This window comes from Pleuronectes platessa, chromosome 1, assembly GCF_947347685.1.
Source record: "Pleuronectes platessa chromosome 1, fPlePla1.1, whole genome shotgun sequence".
Taxonomy (NCBI): Eukaryota; Metazoa; Chordata; class Actinopteri; order Pleuronectiformes; family Pleuronectidae; genus Pleuronectes; species Pleuronectes platessa.
Window position 1 is genome coordinate 31,502,953 of NC_070626.1, and position 10,000 is coordinate 31,512,952.

The window sequence follows — 10,000 nt, forward strand, 5'->3', positions numbered from 1 at the left end:
ATTAAGAGCAGAAGTTATGAGGAGATATTTACAGGATATTAAATCACTTTTATTACTGAAATAAGTTATACTGAAACTAAACCTGCTCACCAATGATATATTGCCGTGTGTGTGTGTGTTTGTGTGTGTGTGTGTGTGTGTGTGTGTGTGTGTGTGTGTGTGTGTGTGTGTGTGTGTGTGTGTGTGGGAGTCCTCAGATGAAGACAAACACACTGTGTGTTGTCTGTGTGATTTTGGTGGATTAGTCCTTTAATGAAGCCGCTGTGCTCTCACAGAACAAACTTGGCGGCTCTCATTAGTGGAGCTGGTTTGAATCAGCTTCTCAAGCTTCATCCTGCAGGTGAGTCGATCACAACAAAGAAACTCACTTGACCTGCAGCTTCTAATGAAATTATTTGGTTCTATTAAGGTTCACAATGTATTTTATTTTTAAACAGTAAAATAAATTAACAACAATATTTTATTGTATTTATCAGCATTTAAACTGAAGAATTAAAGTCGAATTAATAAACAAACTGAAGTTAGACATGTTTTTACAGTGTGTGTGTGTGTGTGAGAATTTTTGTGTGTCTGTGTGTGTGTGTGGCTGCAAGACAACTGTCCGAAAAAAATTAATAACTGTAATTCCGCTTTTTTAAATGTGCCACTTAATAAGAGCTGAGACATAATTAAATTTGTGGCCGAGTGACCTTGAGAGTTTAAACATAAAAACATGATGGATGGAAGGAAGAGACGCACACACACACACACACACACACACACACGCACACACACACACACACGCACACACACACACACTCACACACTTGGAGTTCTCTAAGTAGAGAAATCTTTCTGTGTAAAAACAGTTTTCATGTTCAGCAGCGGAGACGTTTTTAAAGTTGAATCTGTTTTCCTGCAAACAGCTGTTGTTGTGAGTCTTGAACCTGTAAACGACTTCCTGTCGTCGACGTCATGTGACAAACCTCAGAAAATGAGACGTTAACTTTCTTCTTCTTCTGTCTCTGCTCCGTCGACTCCTGCCTGAGATAACCGGAGTCGTAAGTCATTCCTTCACACGCGACACCGCCGACCTCCTCTCACAGTGTTTCATGAACGTAATCAGACGCATCAATCACGGCGAGGCGGCGAGGCCTGAGCTGATCCTCGCGCTCTGGAATTAAATGGCCCTCAAGACTAATGGAGGAGCAGCCTGAGCTCCCATCTCCACTCACTGCTCACTCATTTAGTAATCTGATTACACTGGTTCACGTCCAGTCCACTCACTCGCACCAGACCTGACTCCAGGTCCAGGTCTTATCTGATCAGGTCTCAGTACCACACGTACAAAATATTAATTTGAAATGTACACTCATAAATAATAAAAGCTGTTTGAGGATCTTATAAATGATGAGTTCAGGTCCACTGTGGTTCTTCTTCCTCACACAATCCAGAAATGAAGCAATGGGTGCAGGGGTAGGTGTGCGTGAGCTCTGGTTTAAAAAAACAAGATGGCGCCGGAGCACACGTCAAACTGAGGCTTCAAACCAGCAGCTCACAAACCAGCAGGTGGCAGCACGGTGGGTCGATACCTGCTCTCAATGTTCTAACGATGCCAAAGTGTTTGAGACGGTGATGTCAGGAATGAAAGATCATGTGATGCACATTGGTCAATAAGCATGAGCTGCAGTACCACAGTTGACCACTGAGACAGGATGTGACAGGAAGACTGAAACAGGGTCAGTGAGTTAAACTCATTACTGTCGAAACTGACATGATAAACATGGTGTGTGTGTGTGTGTGTGTGTGTGTGTGTGTGTGTGTGTGTGTGTGTGTGTGTGTGTGTGTGTGTGTGTGTGTGTGTGTGTGTGTGTGTGTGTGTGTGTGTGTGTGTGTGCTGATGGCTGGACGGACGCTGCACTAGACGATGTGTTCACTAACAGGAGGCGACACAATAATCTGCTCGTTGGTCGGTTTAACTGGAACGTCAATACTGTATCGACCGAAACGTCAGACACACTGAGACCTTCATTAACCTGCCATCAGTCTGAACACACACAGACACACACAAACACACACACACAGACACACACAAACACACACACACACACACACACACACACACTGGCTGCGTGTGTGTGTGTGATGAATCTGCAGTTTTATCAGTTTCCTTAAGTCAAAAGTGACCAGCGGGGGGGGCTATCAATCAAATTTTATTTTGTTAGTTCAAGTTTTGTTCTGGGATATTTTTCATCAATTTTTTTTAATGTTGTTTAATAATTAGAGGGTGCAGTGTGGACACACGTTTCCAGATGCCAGCACCAACAGGACAAAATGAGAAGAAGTTTTCGTGAAGTTCAGGTTTTATAAACATAAACATCACATAAATGAATGTTTGTTTAAACCGGAGCAGTTTCTGACTCTCAGCGCTGTGGTCTCACTGATCGTCTTCAGGGACCCGTCTTCTCTGACTCGTCTTCAGGGACCTGTCTTCTCTGATCGTCTTCAGGGACCCGTCTTCTCTGACTTGTCTTCAGGGACCCGTCTTCTCTGATCGTCTTCAGGGACCCGTCTTCTCTGACTTGTCTTCAGGGACCCGTCTTCTCTGACTCGTCTTCAGGGACCCGTCTTCTCTGACTCGTCTTCAGGGACCCGTCTTCTCTGATCGTCTTCAGGGACCCGTCTTCTCTGATCGTCTTCAGGGACCCGTCTTCTCTGATCGTCTTCAGGGACCCGTCTTCTCTGATCGTCTTCAGGGACCCGTCTTCTCTGACTCGTCTTCAGGGACCCGTCACAGTCGGATAACGGACAACTTCCTCCCGGGTCGTACTTAACAACCACGAGCTCGATTTTGGTTCCATCGCTGCTCTGTGGTCCCGCGGTCCCTGAACACATCAGAGCTGTAATGCTGACGGTTCAGGACCCCCCACCACACACACACACACACACACACACACACACACACACACACACACACACACACACACACACACACCTTGTTAAATCCCACTTTGTTTGCGTCCCTCGTCCTCTGACAGTTAAGGAAGTGACGAATGGCCATTATTATGGAAAGAAGGTTACTTTTATACACGGCTTGCGCCGCTGAGGGGGGGGCGCCGCCGCCTGCTCCATCACTGTCAGGGAAACTAATGATAAGATATCATAAGACACAGGACGGCCATGTTAAGATGGAGTGGCCTCCCACCGAGCTTTCATCAGCCGCCGTCTGTCTGCGCTCAGCATTCATCTTGATTCTGCATCCGCTCGCACTTCTTCTGCTCCTCAGCTGCAGAACGCATCAAACACTCGGTGGATTCATAAGTGGAAGAATCGACTCACACATTTCAAATCTGTAATGATGATAGAAGTGTCGCTTTGAGTCTTTATTTCTGCAAACGTCCCTGAAGACGCCGCTCGGTGTTTGAACATCCAACTGTGACGGACTGACGGGGGGGGGGGGGGGGGGGGGGGGGGGCGACGCTCTGTCCACACGAGAGCAGAGATAAAGTTTAATCAAACAGTTTCATCCAGAACAAATAAAAGAATCAGAGCAGAAACAGTCGAGTCTGAATCGAACGTGTCTTCTTCTTGCACCTGAACGTCACGTGAGGATTCTCTTGTGCGTTCTTAAGATCACATCTTCACGTGGTCACTGTGACCTTTGACCTCCAAAATCGAATCTGTTCATCCTTGAGTCTAACTGGACGTTCGTCTTGAAACTGTTTGGACGAGAGGAAATTCCACTTACACATATTAGACGCTCGATTATTTGATTGCTTAACGCAGCGTGTTGAAAGATAATGTTCTTATCGGAACCAGATCTGAAGTTTAGATCGTGTGGATGATGGAGATTTAAACTGCTCGTCTGGATCGAGGTGGACTCAGGGTGGACGGAGGTGGACTCGGTGTGGACGGAGGTGGACTCGGTGTGGACGGAGGTGGACTCAGTGTGGACGAAGATGGTCTCAAAGTAGACGGAGGGGGTTGTGTACGGAAGTGGTCTCAGTCTGGATGGAGGTGGTTGTGGAAGGGGTTGGACTTTGTGTGGACAGAGAATGTCTCAGTCTAGACGGAGGTGGACTCGGTGTGGACGGAGGTGGACTCGGTGTGGATGGAAGTGGACTCAGTGTGGACGGAGGTGGACTCAATGTGGACGGAGGTGGACTCAATGTGGACGGAGGTGGACTCGGTGTGGACGGAGGTGGTTGTGGACGGAGGTGGACTCGTTGTGGACGGAGGTGCTTGTGGACGGAGGTGGACTCGGTGTGGACGGAGGTGGACTCGGTGTGGACGGAGGTGGACTCAATGTGGACGGAGGTGGTTGTGGACGGAGGTGGACTCGTTGTGGACGGAGGTGCTTGTGGACGGAGGTGGACTCGGTGTGGACGGAGGTGGACTCGGTGTGGACGGAGGTGGACTCAATGTGGACGGAGGTGGTTGTGGACGGAGGTGGACAGACGTGAAAGTAAAGAGCCGGAGCTGAGGAGGAGTTGAGTAAAGTTTCCTTCTTGTTGAAACAGTCTCTGTTAATCCCCCGAGCTGCAGAAGAGACGCAGGTCTTTGTCCTGTTTGACGGACGGATTAGAGGCTGTGATTGTTTTCATTGAAGTTTCCTCTGAATTAATTGAAAGCGTGAGACGTTAATCTCTAGAAAAACACTTTCAAACACAACGTCCCCGAGTTCTCACCGGACGACTTGTGGATCGGAGCCGAGGTTCGGGGACGTTGTGTTTGAGGAGGATTTTGATTTAATTATCAGACGCACACAGGAACCAGACTTTTAAATCAGAGTTAATATCAAAACAAAAGCACATGCTAATCTTTGGATAATTGAATCCTTATTTATGAGACAGCTTTTATTTGTTCTGCTGTAAATTAATGAGCCCAAGTCGAACCTCGTCTTCTTGGAACCAGAAAGTTTCAGTCTGGCCTTCGCACTCAAACACAGAGTGAGGGTTGTGTGTACGGCGTCTCAGAGGGGACAAACGTCTCTGATTAAAAGTGACCGACTTAAAAAAAGTGATTAGAAAACTACTGGATGTTCACATTTGGTCTGGACGTCTTTTTAAATTTCTCTCTTCACCTGAGTTTACTGAGAACCTGGTGGAGATTTGTGATGATTTAAATCAAGACACACAAACAGGGAAGAAACATCTGGATCTGGTTGTTGATGTGTGTGTTTTTTCTGCAGCTGAAGACAAGAAGTGATTTGTTTAAAATGAGGAAAGTGAAAACTACACAAAGCAGTTTGTGTAGTTTTCAGCTTCGGCTTCGGTGAAGAAATCTAAAACAAACTCTTTGATTGGTGCGTCCACCATGTTTATTTACCCAGAATTCCTTCTGACAGATGTGATGCGTTTTGAATCTGCAGGAGACTTTTACATTTGAGGTTGATGTGTTAATCTGGTCTCTGCTGCGTCCTCGTGTCCTCGTGTCCTCGTGTCCTCGTGTCCTCGTGTCCTCGTGTCCTCGTCCGGATCCTAGCGGCGGAGCGTCCTCAGGCCTCGGAGCAGACACACTCGCTGTGACTCACAAACGACTTGGCTGTGTAAAGACCATCATTTCCTTTTGTCCCGCGCCGTCTTCTGTCTTTATTATTGCATAACAGAGGAGTAAATACAACAGATTCATCCTCTCTAATGACTTCCTTGTCGGCCGTCCCTCCCTCGACACCGCGCTCCGCTGTGATTAATGTGGCGCGGCCCGGCGGGTCCGAGCCGACGCACCGGGGGGGGGGGGGGGGGGGGGGGGGGGGCGGAGGGGACGAGACAGAACAACAAAAAGGTTGTGCTGAGATCACAGGAGGATTGTGGAGGGAAAGTGTTGTGTATCAGACACATTAGGAGTGTCGTGTGTTATTACAGCCGCCTTCCTCCGGGCTCGGCTGATAATAGAGACGGCTTTACGACTCGTCTGCCAGCGAGCCCCCCCGCCGCCGACGAGGGCCCTCGACCAGCGCCGCCTTAACACCGACCGAGCCGGAGGCCTCGGGGACAAAGATTGACATCGTCTGGAGAGCGGAGCAATCATCCCACCCCGTCTCACAGAGCATTTATGTCTGAGCCGAGCCCGCACAGTAAATCTTGACCTTACAGAAACCAGTTATTCCATTTTCCTCCCAGACGACTCGGGAGCTCCTGTGAGCGCGGCAGGTGGGGGGGGGGGGGGGGGATTTCCTGCAGGTTATCTGTGGGTTTAATTCACCGATTCACAATCTGTTTCCTCCTAAAGCCGCAGAGGCCGAGGAGCGAGCGGCAGACACAGACAGACTCTGATGTGTTGATGCACGATCGGACTGAGCTTCTGTCTTTCAGCTGAAAGACTCTGGAGATCAGGTGAGTGAAGGATGAGCCGAGGATCAACAACAGGTCACTTATTAACTCATCAGATCTATCAGCTGACAGGTGGAATCCCTGCAGGAAGAAACAACACTCTGTCTAGAAGCTGCAGAGAGAAAAGAAGAAGAGACGGTGGATGAGTTTTCTGTGGAGGAAACGTTTTACTCAATCACATCATAAGAAAAGCACAGAAACACGGGAACAGGGATGTTCTCACATTTGATAATCTGCAGCTGAAGCTAACGTGAACATTATGAGGTTTGAACAAAATCAAATGTGAACTGATGAAGGTTATCATCAGTCCACAGTCTGTGAATAAAGATGGACGTCATGACAGCTTCAAGAAGTGAAGCCTCTGGATTGCCCCCTGGTGGCTGGCTGCAGTTTATAAACCCTGCCCTCCTCTACGTTAGCAGGTGGGATATGGACCAAACTAAATGTAGACTGGATTTAATAATGTTAAATGAACAATGACCCTGACGTCACCACAAGACGGCAGCGTGAGATACTTTAGCTTCATGTTTGTACAGTAAGAGGAAGTGGAGACGCGTCGTCCATCTTTCTTTCTGGACAGCGCCCTCTGCTGGGGACACACAGGCTGCTTCGTTACGTAGAAACACGATCCTGAAAGGAAAAACAGTTCAAAGAATTTACTGAACATTATGTTTTTCCTTTACACCCCTTCTTCTTCTCTCCTTCCTTCTTTTTCCTTCCTTTCCTATTTCCTCTCCTGACTCACTTGTCCTTCCTTCCCTTCCTTTCTTTTCCCTCTTTCCTTTGTCCATCTTTCCTTTCCTGAATTCTACCTGAACTCTCTCTTCTTGACCTTGTGACCTTCTCCTCTGTGTAAATGAAGGAATAGAGAAACGTTGTGAGTTTTCCTGCTGATGTCTCCTCTGGTGGTGTTTGGCCGTCGTGTCCTGGGATCCGTCCCGACACTAAACACCTGAGCGTCGAGCGGACGTCCTCTCCAGTGTGGTGTCAGCCATCAGGGCTGTGGACTCAGCCGGGAGGAGACGGCCACATTTCCTCGCCCGTCCTCCTCCCGGGAACACGGCGAGCAGTTTAAGTGATTTCTCTCCGAGCTTCTCCATAAGTGCAGCAAATGTCCCCTTTAAAGCCGGTGAATTGTAAAACATGATGTCTGTGATGTTCCTTCTTTTTCCCCGACGAGTCTTTTTAAAAAGCTCAGCCATCACCGCCGCCATCCGAGGAGATGAGCTAATTAAATTGGTACATTTTACAAGTCTTACTCAATAAATCTGAATAAATTAACAAGGCATTACTAAGGCTGCTACATTAAATTTGCATAGTGCATTTAATGAATATGCAACCGCGAGTGAAAGGTCTGCCACTGTGAACCCCGGCGAATTAGCATAACTACTTCCAGCATGTTTCTTAAATAATGCTCTCATTTGCACATCACTGAGTTGGCTAATTCTGGCTTCGGCGAGGGCGGCCTCGTAATTAAAGAATCCCACTTTAATTTTTAATGAAGTTTATGTTACATCAATCCTGACAGTAATGAGGGGGACGTGGAAACAAAAAGGCTGCTAATAATTAAATTCACAAACCAGTTTGAGGGATAATAACTCCTGAGGAGGAATTACATGACTAATTATTAATTAAATATTCATAGCATCATGCAGCACAGAGAGGCGGCGGCGGCGGTGGCGTTCGCTGTAAGCAGCCGTCCTGACGCCGGCGGAGCCCAGATGCCAAACGGCTTTTATCTGTGAAGGACTTGAGAGGCTGGCGGCGGCGCTCCATGCGTCATTAACTGAGATGACCCCGAAACTAAACCAGGCTCTAATTGGCAGCGGTTCAGTCTTTGAAAAGAAACAATGATAAAAATGAGGATTGTGTTTGTAAATAGGTAAATATATAAACTCCACTATATTCGGTCTCCTCCCAAAAGCATCACAGCTGCTGTTAGTGAAGGAGATTTAAACTTATCAGATATAAATGTAAATAAAGACGATGACACGTCTTCACCTCCTCCAGGAATGAAGCCACGGTATCGAGGTCCCGCCCACACACAGACTCAACCAATGATGAGTCAGACTCATCTGTCAATCAGGACGTCACAGCCCATTTTTACATCATCAAATTAATATAAAAACCAAACTGATCAGAAACATGAACACTTGAAAAAACACCATTGTGATTAGAACAACCTGAAACTCTGGTAGAATATTATATATAATTGGCCTCCTCCATGTTAGCAGAAGGAACATGGACGTTAAATAAATGTTTCTCAAATACTTTTTTCGGGTTAGATGAGGAACTGGAGATATGTCGTCCATCTTTATTTACAGTCTTAAATGTATTTGTATATATTCATGAAACAAAGAGTATAATAAAAAAAATAAAAAATGAATTAAACTTGAGTGGAAAAAAATCCAGGTCGGTTTTTAACTTCCAGTCCAGGTTTCACTCCTCACAGTCAGAGTCCAGGTCAACTTCTACCTCCAACCTTCAAAGAAACAGGAAGTGGACAAGAGACTCTGCAGGAAGAAGAAGAAGAAGAAGAGGAAGAAGAGGAAGAAGAGCAAGAGGAAAGAGAAAGAAGAGGAGGAAGAGGAGGAAGAGGAGGAGGAGATCCTTCAGCAGCTGTTGATAACTGGAGTGGAGCCTCCACCTGCTGCAGGTGAGTCTTCATCTTCATCACTGACTCTGAACTCACAGATTCTCAGGTGAGTTTCCAGTTAGTTTTTTAAAAGACAGCTGACGTTTCAGGGATGGATGCATTTGATTGGTTTACTGATCTGATGGTGATTTGCTGGTTTCACTTTAAAATTCGTGAAGAGGCACTGAAGGAGAAGTAATGAGTAAAGGAGGAGAGAAGGAGTGAGTGAGTGAGTGAGTGAGTGAAGGAGAAGTAATGAGTAAAGGAGGAGAGAAGGAGTGTGTGAGTGAGTGAGTGAGTGAGTGAGTGAGTGAGTGAGTGAGTGAGAGAAGTGAGTAAGTGAAGGAGAGAAGGAGTGAATGAAGAAGTGTGAAAGTGAAGGAGAGAAGAGGCAAGTGAAGGAGAGAAGGAGTGAGGCTACATCACTGTTTTAGTTTGAAAGGTTCCAGGACCCTCGCCAGGCTGGTTCTGTATCCAGACTGACTCCAGGCCTGTATCCACACTGACTCCAGGTCTGTATCCAGACTGACTCCAGACCTGTATCCAGACTGACTCCAGACCTGTATCCAGGTCTGTGCAGCTGAGGCTCTGCTGTGATCAGCTCGTGCCGTCATCATCTGTCAAAGTGGATCTTAATGAGCGCCGGCATCTCATTCGCTCTTCAGACACTGATGGCTCCTCTAATTAGCAGCTCTCCTGGAGACGCCGTTCGTTAACTAATCAGCTTCCGATTTGCTTAATCAGCAGTTTAATTGGAGTAATGGCCTCCTGCTCGCAGTCACTGGAGTGTGTCACCGTGTGGGAGGAGCTGGGAGGTTTGATTGGTCCAAACGCCATCGAGAACACGAGGAGTCAGAGCTCCAGCACCTGAAGAGACTTTACAGGGAAAACGGTTTTCATTTCAGAGTGAGCGCCTCCTGCAGGGCTCAGAGGTCACTACAACCTCCGGATATTTAGTTTGTTGAGTGGAAGCAGAGCTGAGTTGAGATGAACTTATCAAAACTTGCTTTATGGATCAAGTTTAGGAATAGTGGTACAACTACAGTACTTCCAT